Here is a 14,421-nt window from a genome sequence, read left to right on the forward strand (position 1 = left end):
GGTGTTTTGGTTGTCACAATGCTGGGTGTTGGGGGGCAGGGAGTGGGGTTCAGCAACACTTGGCGCCCAGGAGCCCCAGATGCTAACGCTCAGGGTGGTCCTGCAGAACCGCGACAGCGACTCACCGAGGAGTGTGTGCTGGCCATTTGCTGCTTCTCTCCCACTGCTTTCTGGCAGCAATGAAATGACCTCGGGAAGTCACTGAAAGAAAAGACTTGGTTAGCGGTCAATCCAACAGCCCGGAGCAGCCTGCAGAAGAGCCCACTTGACTCCTTCTTCCCCACTCACTGGAGTTTAGGCACACGTTGCGATATAACAGGTAAAATTCTCATATTCTCATCATGAAAACTAATCAAATATTGGTCTAAACCATTACTTGAGTGCCTACAGGCATTTTGGAAAAATGTGCCAATAGGTACAAAGGGTTCAGTCCTCCTTTTGAACACTTCAACCATGGTCCTCCAGGCCATAGAGACCTTATTAGAACTGGATGTAGAAGCCTGGGTTTGAGACAACTTCTAGCCCTTATTAGCCATGGGTGAGTTCTTGACTCTCTTAGAGTCTTCCTTTCCCCATTTGTAAAGCCAAAATGATTGATCCTTTCCCAGCGTTTTTTCTGGGGATGATTTCGGTAATCCAAAAGATATGAGGCGTACTAAAGCTTTTACGAACTATAAAGCACCATAAAAATCTAAAATCCCCTAGGATGTCTTGCTTTTACATACTTCAGAATCTGGTTCTTCATAAAAATTCTTTCTGCCTTGAAATTATTCCTCTTTAGAACAAACAAGCCATTTGCACAAGAAAACAGGTCTTGTTGACCTTTCATTTTGGGGCCAGATCCTAAGGTTCCAATTTCACAGCATTATTTGGAAGTTCCAGGATAGGCTTTCATAAAGGATTGGGGTGATTTGTTCTGTCACTGATTCATTCATGCCGTCAACATCCATGTCAAGGGTTCTATGTTGGCCCAGCTGTGCAAGGCTCTCTTAAGACTGCTATCTTATCGTCTCCATGTCACAGCAACCCCATGAGGTGGGTATTACTATCTCTGTTTTACAGATAAGGAAACTGAGATTTAGAGAGTTTAAGGAACTTGTCCAAGGAAATTCAATGAGAAATTAACTATTTTATTTTTTAAAAACCAATTTTCTATAAAATTAAATGTAGTTATTTTAATCTTTCTAGAAGACAAAACAAGCCTTACCTTCTTGTTAAATCGCCAACATATGCACAATCATTCTTCAGTAAAAACCAAAATATGCAAATGCAAAAGAACTTGATGGAAAAATGCAAATTCCTAAATTTCAGAAACATTGCTTTTTGTCTGTTTTTCCTATGTGCTAAAAGCAGATCCTGCAAATCAGTTTTTGAAGAAAAATTGGAAAGGAAGTGAAATACGACTGAAAACTTCAGGAAAAATGAAAAAGACTTGATTATGAGGACTTTTGGCTGTTATTTCTCACTTTCCCCAGAATTCTTTGTTGGTTGATCTCTCTCGTGTCTCAAAAGGATGGGAGCTATTTTCACCTCACATTTCCTGCTCTGTTCCTTCATGCAATGAGCCTGAGCCCTCAGGCCTGAAGCAAATATTTTCTCTCCCATCCCTTGCCATCCCACTCTCCTTTGCCTCCAATGACTCCAGCGTTTCCTGGCTTCTGTAGACCAGAGAAGCCAAAATCCCACAGCTAAGTCAACTCATGTTCACAACATGGCAGCATGCTCCAGGGTCTGCCAATGAGTTATTTTATTGCCTTGAGTCCTTGACTTGCAGGTTCTTAGCTCAATTTCTGACAAAGCAGAAGGACGTACTATATCTGTGAGGTTGCAGGATGTGAGGGAAGAGGACTGCTCTTTTGATATTAGCTTTATTTTTGTCATCCCACAGTCACCTCAGCTGGCCCAGAAAACACTGAACAATACCCATTTCTCTAAAGGCTTTTGGAGATGCCTTCAACTTTTGGAAGAACCTCAGTCTAGTGAGTCTGATTAGTTCACTCCCCAGATGTGTGTGCATTGAGTGGGCCAAGTGTCCCAAGTGACAGCAGGCTCAGCTGGACACTGGGAAGAGAGGTGTCTATAGGGCAGGAGATACTATTACTGTCGGGCAAAATTTCCTCTAACTAGCAATGGCCCTCCCCTAATACCTTCATTATAGAAATCCAATCTATTCTCAAGGCCCACCTCACACTCTTGACTTTGACCGCCTCCGCTGGAAGAGACCCCCCACTGCAGTGCTGCTGTGCACCATGTAGAAGCATGTGTCACTGACCACTATGAATCCTTGTTTGCATGAGTGTCTTCGTTTCCTTCCTGGATAGTCAGTTCCTTGAAAGCTGGAACTAAATCTCATGCAGCCTTGGACCCAAAATAGCACCTAGCCTAGGCTTTGCACAGAGGAGGTATTCAATAAATTATTTTGTTTATAAAATAATAGCTTCTTTAGGTTTCTGCAGTTTTTCTGGGTTTAACGGTTATAAAAGTGTATGTGGGAAAATCTCTAAATTACTTGGAAATTAAACAAAATACTTAAAAATAATCCATTAGTCAGAAAGGAAGTCTGGAGGAAAATTAGAAAATATTTTAAACTGAATGAAAATGAAAACATAACATACCAAAATTTATAGGATGTGCCTAAAGCAGTGCTTAGAGTGAAACTTATAGAATTAAATGCTTATATTAGAAAAGAAGAAAGGTGTCAAAATAATCATCTCAGCCTGTACCTTGAGAAACTAGAACAGGAAGAGTAGAATCAATCCAAAGCAAGCAGAAGGAAGGAAATAACAAAATGAGAGCAGGTATCAGTGAAATTGAAAACAGAAAACAATAGAGAAAATCAATGAAACCAAAAAGATGGTTCTTTGAAAAGATCAGTAAAATTGATAAACATCTAATTAAAAAGGAGAGAAGAAACTACCAGTATTAGGAATGAAAGAGGGGACATCACTACAGACCCTGTAGGCATTAAAGAGATAATAAGGGAATTACTAAGAACAACTGAACACACAAAATTCTAACAATTTAGATGAAATGGACCAGTTTCTCGGAAACCACAAACTACCAATTCAGTCATGATGAAATAGATAATCTGAATAGTCCTATAATGATTAAAGACATTGAATTCATAGTTTAAAAACCCTCTGAAAAAGAAATCCCCAGGCCCAGATGGTCTCACTGGCAAATTCTGGCCAACATTTCAAGAAGAAATAGTAACAAATAGGAGAGGAAAAAGCACTCCCCTGCTTGTTTTATGAGGCCAACATTACCCTGATACCAAAATCAGACAAAGACAGGGCACAAAGAGAAAACTTCAGATCAGTATCCCTCATGAACAGAGATGCAAAATCCTCAACAAAATATTAGCAAATTGAATTCTGCAATACAATAATACGCCATGACTAAACGTCCTTCAACGAGTAATTGGGGCAATGATACTCTTCTATTTTCTCACTGTGGTGATAGGTACAGAAATCTGTATATGCATTACAAGTCATAGAAATTACACACACACACACACACACCCAAACCAATTTTACTATGTTAATTTCTAAAATAAAGTTTAAAAAAATTATGTGTGGGGTGTGTGTGTGTCATCTCTATGATGATGGTAACTACCATTTCAAATACATTTCATAAAATTCTCTCAACTGCAACCATATAAGGTATGTTTTATTGGTCTCATTTTGACAGATGGGGAAACTGAGTCTTAGAGAAGTGAAATGTCCTCACATGTATTAGTTAGCAGAGCCAAGCCACAGGTCCAGGCCCTCTGTGGAAGGTCCATTCAGCAGAGGTTGCTGCAAACTCTCCCCGGCTCTGTGCTTATATCCCTCAGATGGTGACAGCAGTGAAACTGTGTGTCCCCTGGATACAAAGTGAATTCAGGAACAATTCTACTCAAGGCCGCTGGATGCAGGAACCTCACTGGAGATCTTCAGCACCGGTGGGAACACACAGCACAGGGAAGCTGGGCACAGCTCCTGGCCACCGCAGTTAATCTCCATGAAACTGAGAGTTCTGTTCCCCTACAACACAGAAGGCTTCTGCCTCTCTTTAAATGCCTGCTCTCCAGACAGTTTCTTTTCTTTTTGTGATTGTCTTTTCTACCATAAGGGTAGGTATTCTACCATGTTCCAAGTAAGCAGTGGGAAGAGGGAGTGGAGGAGCAAGAATGAAGATTGCTAGAGTGTTCCATTCTACTTTCTCTAATTCCCTCCAACTTCACTAAAATATTTATCAGAGAGACTCTCTACTCCTCATCCCTATCCTCCAAAAAGAGTGTGTCTTAACGGAGAAGGACAGAGCAGAAACTGGGAAGCCGGGGGCCTGATTGATAGAGATGGTCAGGAGGAGTGGGTGATGTGCCAGAAGACACTGCCAAGAAATGTGCTGATGAAAGATTGTTGTTTATTTGTCTATCTCTCCTCTTCTTTCAATTCAATTAATGTTTATCAAATATCCAGAGGGGTATGTGTCCAAAGAAATGGTTATATCCCCTCTTTATCAGAGAAGTAAATCTTAATGGCCAAAGCCATCTTTAGGGGACTTAATTTTAAAATGGAATAACAGCTCAAGATGCTGCAGGGACGTTTGCTAGAACTCTGGAACGCATCAGGAAACTCTGGACAAGTAAGGAGTAAGTTTATTTCCCAGTGGTCACCAGCACAGTCCGTACCCTGTTGAAATCACTTCTTGTTGGAGTGATACTGTGCTTCAAGAGGCTTGATTCTGGCTAAAGCATCCTGAGGCTGAGTCATTCCCGACCACTCCAACCTCCTGGGAATAAGTCTGGCACGAGGGCTGAGGGCTGGATTCTAGAAGGCACAGAAGATGTAAAACTAAGCCTGAGCCTATGTTGGAGTGGAGCAGCGGGCTAAGGGAGAAGTTTGCAGGGTCTGAGCAATTTGTGTTTGGTGAGCAGAGAGTATGGGCAAGACACGTTTCATATACTGGCTGGAGGAAATCCTAGCAAAGGGCAAAAGATGACTTCCTCTTATTTTTTCTGGGAGCATGAGGCATCCAGGCATGCTTTTGAGGGAAGCCAACTGTGTGGCTCCTGTGCTTGAAGCCACAAGCCCTAATGGCTGGAAGAGGAGCAACCCTAGGAGGACATATTTTAAGAAAGAGTAAGAGAGAAACCCGTCGCTTCTCAGGCAGCCCGAGGTTATCCTGGGAGTCAGGATTCTTTCTTCCCTAAGAATCCAGAATGGTAGATTTAGAAATAATATTTTAAAATACCCGTACATCCAGAAGGTTTCTTCTTTTGGGGGCAGATACTCTGCCTTAGTATTCTCCAAACGAAGCCAGTACCAGGACCTAGGATAATCTTGAATCGATTTCCTGATTACGGGGTGCTTTATTTCAGTTGAAGCAGCAATTTTGCGCACACTGTCTCATTTGATTTTCCATTTCTGCGAGGCAGGTTTTATGATCTCCATTTTACAGGTAAGGAGATTAAAGCTGAGAGAGATTAAGAAACACTCAGAACCTCCCAACAGTTACGTGGTGGGGCAGGGATGAAATCCTGGGTCGGGGCAGTGCCCCTCCCTGCCTCCCTATGTCACCTCCCCCATCTGGAGTGAGGCTCTCACACCGAAAGCCCTCTCTAGGGACTGCGAAGTTGACAAATGCAAGACAAGAACTTCCTTTTATTTTAATTCTGAATTTAATAAGATGTTAATAGGTGCTCCAAAGCCGGCCAGGGGTATTTGTTAAATGTTTTCCAAATCCTTGTCTCCTTCCTCCCTTCCTCCTTTCTCCCTTTCCTTTCTTTTTTCTTTCCTTCCTTTCACAAACACACACTGAGGGACACAGAGGTGATGATGTCAGCAGGTGGAAGTTACAAAGATAAACAAGACTCAGATTCTTCCCTCAGAGGGTTTGCAAGTGGGATTTGATCAGAAATGGGCATGTTACAAGTAGACTGTAACCAAAGCCAGTGAATCTGGAGCTCATCTGCTGGACATATTGGAATCTATGCTTTTCTTTTTGTTTGCTTGTTTATTTTCTGTCACCCATCAACAGCAAGCTCCCTGTGAGTGGGAACTCCTCTGTCTTATCAGTGAATCCTCAGTGCCTGGAACAGAACCTAGCACATAGTTGGTGCTCAATAAATACTTGTTGACTAAATGGATAAATGAGAAATGGATCCTTAATGAGGGCCTCCTGGAAAGTGTCAAGGAAAAAGTAGCATTTGCACTAGGCCTTGTTGAAGAGGTAGTTTCTATAGGTAGGTGTGGGAGCTGTGTGTGTTTCAGACAGGACACGAAGAGTGTGGGGACACACAAGAGCAGCTGGGTGGTGTGTGAGGGATGATGTGTTCAGCCAAAGCGTCGGGTACGTGTGAGAGGGAAGTTGAGTCCGGCCCACATCACGGAGGGCCCTGGATGGCAGCTGTTTGCTCACTTGGCCACAGGAAATCATTCAAGTGTGTGTAGTGGGGAGAGGCTGGCCAGGGCTGTGGGTCAGCATGATGGTTCTGGGAGTGACACTTCATATGGGAAGAGTGGAGAGTGAAAGCAGGGAGGCTGTCGAGGGCGTTCAAGGCAACAGCAAGAGCCCACGTCAGAGGGGACAAGGGCCTGAACTGGGCAGAGACTGTGGGACTATGAAGAAGAGGGGCACTTCACATCCGGAATGTTCCAGTGTCAGCAACCGAATGAATGTGGAGGCTGACGGACAGGGCAACTTCAAAGATGGTATTGTGGTGCCCAGCTCAGGTGCCAGGAAGAGAAGAGGGGAAGTCAGAGGAGTTAGGCTGAGAAGAGGAGAAGGAGGGAGGGATGATGTGTTTGGTTGGGGCATCTTAACTTTGAAAGTCGAGTGGGATGCCTAGTGAAAATGTCCAGTCAGCTGTCAGAATGTCAGCCATTCGGGTGTGGCCTGACAAGCCCTCTAATCACTGAGCCAAAAATAGTCAATGGAACAGAGCTGGGGTAGGCTTTTATGGCAGCCTGCAGGATTACAGGCTGCAGAACAGGCCTTGGAAGGGAACTTGGAGCTCCTCTGAGGCCTAGAGAGAATGGGTGACTTGCCCAAGGTCACACAGCCAATTTGTCCTTCCTAATTCTTATAGGAGGTCAATTAACTTTTTTTTTTAAAGATTGGCACCCAAGCTAACATCTGTTGCCAATCTTTTTATTTTCTTCTTCTCCCCAAAGCCCCCCAGTACATAGTTGTATATTCTAGCTGTGGGTCCTTCTAGTTGTGGCATGTGGGACGCCACCTCAGCATGGCCTGATGACCGGTGCCACGTCCGCACCCAGGATCCCAACCAGTGAAACCCTGGGCTGCTGAAGCGGAGTGCGTGAACTTAACCACTAGGTCACGGAGCCGGCCCCTCAATTAACTTTTAAGTGATTGAAATATTAAAATAGAAAAGCTCCTAACTTGCATCTCTTTAAGTGCAAAGCTGATTAGGGTACTGGTACTGATGAAATAAAGAGAATGATCTCTATGGGCAAACTGAGCTGCATCCCCGATGAGAGCAAGGTCCTAAAGGAATCCAGTGCAGGATGGCTGGTGGCTTGGATTTTATTTGTCTATGGTATGCTTTTGTCTCCTAGGGTCTCCTGCATGCAGCAGCACCCAGCGCCCCGCCCCCACCACAGCTGTAGGTGATCAACTTGTTGTGAGTCCTGAATTCACAACCTATCACTGAGAAAAAGTTTCCAAACCCCTAGGAGAGGGAGGGCACGAAGAAAACCAAGCCTTGGACTGGACCCCAAGTTCCTTTCTTCCTCACCTAAAGGACACTGGCCCAATTACAAACACCAGGACTTTTAAGAAAAGCAAACAAAACCCCAACCACATGGCAAAGGTCGTCCGCCTCGTGGAGTGGGTGAATGATTAACTCCTGGGAAAGTCAGTTTTGAGGATTTTTTACAGCGTTCAAAGGTGCAACTAGAAAATTTTAGCCAAGGGCAAATTCTAAGAGCAGCTCCCTCTCCCATCCATCACCCTATGTGCTCTACCTGTCCCCCTTTCCCTGAGGACCTTGACCGATGTCCACGTGAGCACCGCCCTACTTCAAGGGCACAGGGTGCGGGGCCCTCCCTGCCAGCCCCTTCTCCCTCGGTCCCCGCCAGCTCCTGTGGCTGCAGAGCCAGCAGGAAGGGCTGAGGCTTCCACCTGGAATCCGGGTCCTGGTCTGCTTTGTCTCCATGTGTCTCTCCTGTCACCTGCACAGTGAGAAATCATGACAAATGCACAGCTCTGCCCACATCCAGCCGGGTGACCTTGAGGGAGTTCTTATTTCTCTCTAAGCTCCCAAATTCTCATCCAGCAAAATGGGTCTGTGAGGCCTGGCTACCTCAAAGGGTTATTGAGGGGATTAAATGACATAAAGCATTTAGCACCCCTGTGTGCCTGGGACACAGGCAGTATCAGCACATCTCGGCGTCCCTCCCTTTCCTGAACATTCCCCAGCCCTCTCCTCAGCCCTCTCAGCAGGACGCCTCGGGGGCTTCTACGTCTCCCCCTCTCCCAGGGTCGGTATCTAAGGGAAAGGAGTCGGAAAGAGCCGCAGGTCCTTCCCCTCTCCGCAGCCCTCTGCTCCTGCGGGGGAGGTGGCTGAGCGCCCCGCCGCCGCACGGCTGTCTGCGCAGAGCGATGTCAGGGCTAGGGCGGCCGCGCCTCCCCCCGTGCAAGAAACACGCCCCACAACAAACAGGGGTCCGGGGAGCGCGGCCACCCCCGGGGTCACAACAGCCTTCCGGGCCCAGGGAGCTGTAGGGGCCCCAAGGACGCTGAGCGCCCTGCGCGCTCCCGAGAGCCGGCAGGGCGGCGGCCGCAGGGACCCGGAACCCGGGACGGCGCGGCGAGGCCCGCAGTGTCCGGGCGGCTCCCGGCGGGCCGCGGCGCCCCCTGCTGCCTCGGACGGGCGCGCGTCGCCGCCGCGCACCGCCTCCTGCCCTTCTCCTGTCCCCCCGCCCGACAGCGCTGAGCCACTGCGGCGTGCGCCCGTTTCCCCTCTCTCTTGATCCCCCTCGCTCCTTCAAAAGCCCATGCCCTGGTCACCAAGTCACCAACCGTAGCCCCTGGACAGAGAGAGTCAAGGGCAGGGAGCTTTCTCGATGCCCCTCACCGCCTCGTGTGGGCAAAGAACATCTTGGAAGGAGGCAGGAGAAGAGATGGTGAGAGGAGGGACCCACCCAAGGGGCAGGGATGATCGGGAGAAGCGCAGGAGACCAGAGCTCAGAGCCTTTTGTCGCCCCCCTCCCCCAAAATGTCCCAAACTGTGCTCTTCACCACACAAGGGCAGCCTGACTGGCTCACCTGGTCTCTCAGGTCTGAGACGACACTCTGGGGCACTCTCTAAGTGAACAAGCCATGTGTCGGGTGTTCCACCTAATATCTCTCTGTGCCGCAAAGAGGGAGGTGACATTTTACATGACAATCAAGAGTTCTGCATTCGGTCGTTCAGGCGTTTCGTTCATTTACAGTGACATTCTCTCTCTCTCTCTCTCTGGGGAGCACTTCTCATTTGGTCTTTTGTATTCGGTGTTAGGTCCTGACAGGAGATTCATAGGTTACAAAGTCTGAGAGCGGGAGATATACACTCACAAAAGAGAGTCACACAGCCAAACCTTAAGCTGGTTGAATGAGAGGAAATGAATGGTCCAGACTCAGACACAAAGAGAACAGGACAGACAGACCTTCTGCCAAGATCACTACTGTTTGTGTCCACGCCTGGCAGGAAGGGAGGGTGAGGCCATAACTCCTTTCTGACGTGCTTTGTTTAAATACAAAGTGTGTGTGTGTGTGTGTGTTGCTCACACAGTCCACACAACACACGTGTTGGATCCTGGCTGAGCGAGCTGTGCCCAGCAAACACTGGCTACAATGAGTACACATCAGTATCGCCAGTGGTGGCGGCTGAGCCGAGCCGAGCTGAGCCGGCCCCTCTGCAGCATGAGTGCGTGTCCTGCAGCCTTGCTGCACCAAGCTGTGCTCCGCACTGTGAGAGGAGCCAAGCCCTTCCCGGAAAAAAGGCTTCTGGAGCCCGAGGTAATTGTTCCTTCTCTGAAGCTAAAGATGTGATTCTTTAACTCCTCAAAATGTTGCTTTGTAGGGGAAGGAGCCTGACATAAGAGTTAGAAGACCTGGGTTCAAGTCCAGGTCCTGACACCAAGCAGATGCTTGTGATGCAGCAAAATGATTCGTTCCTTCATCCAATTACCCATTTAACAAATACTCGCTGAGCACTTGCTGTGCACCAACATTGTTCTAGGTATAGAAGATACGGCAGTGAACAAGACTGCTCTCTGCCAGCAAGGAGTATACATTCCAATAGGGGATCAGGCAGCCCACTATGGGGAAGGTAAAGTAGGGTAAGGGACAGAGAGATGGGTGCTGTCTGTGTTAGACTGGTCAGGGAAGAGTGGGCTATATCAACATGTGGGCAAACAGGTACAAAGGCCCTGGGGCAGGAATGAGCTTGGTGTATTTGAAACAAAACAAGGAAGCCAGTGTCCTGTCACTAGAATGGAGTGAAGGAGAGTAGTAGTGGGCAAGGGCAGAGAGAAGGGCAGGAGGCAGATCAGGCGAGGCTTGTGGACCGTTGTAGGGAGTTTCAAATTTTTTGCTAAGAGGATTGGGAGGATTAGAGCAGGGAAAAACATGATTTGATGTGCATGTTAAAAGGACCACTCTGGCTGTTGTGTGGAGAAGACTATGGCAGGATAGGGTGAAGTGGAAAGAGTACGTACCAAGGAAACCAGTTAGGAAGTCCCTGCAGCAGTCTAGCAAGGAGAGAGGATGACTTGGCCTGGTGGGGGCAGCATGGAGGATGTTGGGAGTCATAGTTGGACTGTATTTAGAAAGCAGAGCCAAGAGGACTTGCTGTGGACTGAAGGTACTGGGTGGTGGAAAGAGAGGGTTCAAGGATAACTCCTGAGTTTCTGGTTGAACCGAATGGTTGAATGATGGCTCCATTTATTGAGGTGAGGGGCAGGTTTGACAAAGGAAATCGAGAATTCAGTTTGGGACATAATCAATTTGGGCAAATCATTTTCCCTCCTCTCGTTTGGCCTCTGCCTTCTCACCTTTAAAATGAAGGGAATGCCCACTTGATCACCAGGATCTCTTTCTGGTGATTAGGGTTATTTTTCCTAATTCTTCCACTTTTCCATGTCTTTTAGGCCTCCTAAAAATTAGAACAATAACATTTGAAATTTAATACTCACTGGATGGATTAAACATTAGATTAGATGCAACTAAAGAGAGAATTGGTCAACTAGAAGATAGATCTAAAGGAGTTATTGACAATGCAGTTTTGAGCAATACAAAGATGAAAATTATAAAAGAGAAGTTAAAAGATACAGAGGGGAGAATGATAGAGTCTACTCTACATTTGAATCAGATTTCCTTCTAGAATGGAGAAGAGGCAATATTCAGTGTTAAACACTGATAATTTTCCAGAAGTACTGGAAATAATTTCTGAGATTCAGGAAGCCTAACAAATCCAAAGAAAAAGAGAGATGAGTGGAGAGGGAGAGAAGAAGCAGCAGGAGAAATTAAAAGTAGCCACAGAGAAAAGGGGGATACTCTGCAAAGAAACAACAAATAGTCTAATGATTAACTTGCAAATAGCAACCATGGAAGCCAGAAGACAGTGGAAAAATATCTTCAATGTGCTGAGAAAAATTGTGTGAACCTAAAATTAAATACTCAGAGAAACAATCTGTCAAGAATGAAGGTGAGGGGCCTGGTGGTGCAGTGGTTAAGTTTGCACGTTCTGCTTCGGTGGCCCGGGGTGCGCCAGTTTGGATCCTGGGTGTGGACATGGCACCGCTTGTCAAGCCATGCTGTGACAGGCATCCCACATACAAGGTAGAGGAAGATGGACACAGATGTAAGCTCAGGGCCAGTCTTCCTCAGCAAAAAGAGGAGGATTGGCAGCAGATGTTAGCTCACGGCTAATCTTCCTCAAAAAAAAAAAATTTAAAAAAAGAATGAAGGTGAATAAGGACAATTTCAGACAAAAACAGAGAACTTACTCTCACATACTCTTACTATGGAAAATGCTAGAGCATATAGTCCAGGCAGAAGAAAAATGACCCCTGATAGAAAGTTTGAGATTCAAGAAAGAGTGGTGAGTAAAGATAATGGCCAATATGTGAATAAGAAAATAAGAATTTTATAAAATAATAATAAAAATATCCATTTTCTATATGTGTGTGGTGGGGGGAGGGGTGGCAAACGGGCTAGAACCAAAATCCTGGATCTCAACAGCAGATAATGTGGGAGGGGTAGGATAGGAGCCAGGCTTTCTAGGGTCCTTGTTAGAGGGGAGGATAAAGGCATTGGTTTACTTTTGACTTTAGTCTACAGAATTTAGTCTATATGTGCAAATAGTGTTGGTAACCATTAAAAGCCCAGAGGTAGCATTTGGACTTTTCAAACTAGTAAGGGAGAGAGAAGAATGAAAAAAAGAAAAAAACCATTAATTTTTAAAAAGGCAAGAAGGTAAGGAGGGAGGCAGAGGAAGATTTATAAAATGGGTCAAATAGAAAGTAACAAGAGAGTAACAGTAAATCCAAATGCATTATTAATCAGAATAGATGTAAATGGACTAAACATTAGAGTCAAAAGACCTCAGCTGTCAGATGGGATTTTTCAGAAATCAGCCATTTATAAGAGACACAGTTATCAACCACATAAAGATAAAAATAGATTGAAAGTGAAAGGATGAAAAAAGATATCCTAGGCAACTAGTATCCACACAGCCAATGTTAAGGCAAAATATTTACAGTAGTTAATAAAGGTCAGTTTATAATGGTAAAAGCTCCCATGAACTAGAGAAATATAAAAATTCTAAGCCTGTCTGTCCCTAATAATATAGTCTTAAAGTATATTAAGCAAAAGTTTGACAGAACCATAAGGAGAAACCAAAGAATCCACAATCATAATGGGAGATTTTAAAACAAATCTCTCAGTAAATATTGGAAAGTGCAGCCAAAAAACAAAAAAAATCTGTAATATACAGAAAATCTGAGCAGTGCATGATCTAATGGACATTTATTGAACATTGCATCTAAATTTGCTCACCTTCTTCGTGTACACAGAGAACAGAGAAGAATCCTAGGCTAAAAAGCTGCCCGCAACGAGCATCAAAGGATGGGGGCCTTTCAGCCCACTTTCTCTGACTATAATGCAATTTAGTTAGAAATCAGTAACAAAAACATAACTAGGAAACCCAATATATTTGAAAATAATAATTTTTTAAAACTTCTAAGCACCTCATAGGTCAAAGAGGAAATCATGGTAGAAATTAGAAAATAAATATTACTGCATGAAGGTGAAAACACAATATACCAAAGCCTATGGAATTCCACTAAAATGGTATTAACAGGAAATTTATATAGTTAGAAAAGAATAAAGACTGAGGATTTCTGACCTAAGCATTTAATTTAAGTTATTAAAAAAAACCCATCAGAATAAACATGAAGAAAGTAGAGGGAAAGAAACGAAGATATGAGCAGAAATTAATTAAACAGAAAATAAATATACAATAGAAAGATCAACAAAACTAACAATTGATTCTTTGATAAGTCTTCAACAGATTTATCAAGAAAGATGGGTACAGATGCATCAGAATTTAAAGAGATAATAATAAAATATTATGAAGAGTTTTATGCCAATAAATTTGAAAACTTAAATAAAATGGATAGATTTCTAGTAAAATACAAATTAACAACACCTGCTCAAGAAGAAACAGAAAATCTGAATATTCCTTATCCCTAAAAGAAAATGAATTTGTAGTTTAAAATCTTCTGACAAAAAAAATACAAGGTCCAGTTGGCTTTTTAGATGAATTTTACCAAAGTTTCAAGCAAAGAGATTATTCTAAATTTATTAGAATAAAACATAAAAAATAGAGGGCACTTCCTAACTCTGGTAAAAGACACAACTATAAATTTTTAGAGAACAATATAGGAGCATATCTCCATGGCCTTAAAAAAACAGAAGAATTTCTTAAACAAGACACAAAATGTGCTCCATTATAATGGAGAGGGTCATTGAAAATTCACCTACATTAAAATGGGGAATTTACATTGAAGTGCTATCACTTCAGAAAATATGTCGACATTCCTCATAAATTTGAACATATATATATTCTTTGAACTTGAAATTCCTCTTTTACATGTATTCCCTTAAAAGAGTTGAGTGCATCAGAAGACTTGTATAAGAGTGTGGATAAAAACAGTTTAAATCACTAAAATAAGAAACAATCCAAATGCCCAATTAGAATAACAGACATATAAAGTAGCACAAGCTTGCAGTGGAATATTATACAGCAGTGAAAAGGACCATACCACTGCCACATGCATCCACGTGGGAGAGTCTCAAAAGCTTACTATGGACATAAGCAAATCACAGAAGACTTCATACAGTGTGGTTCCATTTATATAAAGCTCA

General features: G+C 44.1%; 1 protein-coding gene across 23 annotated transcripts in view; it reads right to left on the reverse strand.

Moving 5' to 3' along the window:
• MAB21L3 (mab-21 like 3) overlaps positions 1-14,421 on the reverse strand; it is a 44,176-nt gene that overhangs the window by 7,702 nt on the left and 22,053 nt on the right. For all 23 annotated transcript variants that reach the window (XM_008515133.2, XM_070608098.1, XM_070608094.1 and 20 more), the window contains exon 7: positions 126-201. The gene's annotated coding sequence lies outside the window, so the exon portion shown is untranslated. The remainder of the gene's footprint in view (positions 1-125; positions 202-14,421) is intronic.

The sequence above is a fragment of the Equus przewalskii genome, unplaced genomic scaffold (assembly GCF_037783145.1).
Source record: "Equus przewalskii isolate Varuska unplaced genomic scaffold, EquPr2 ChrUn-13, whole genome shotgun sequence".
Lineage (NCBI taxonomy): Eukaryota > Metazoa > Chordata > Mammalia > Perissodactyla > Equidae > Equus > Equus przewalskii.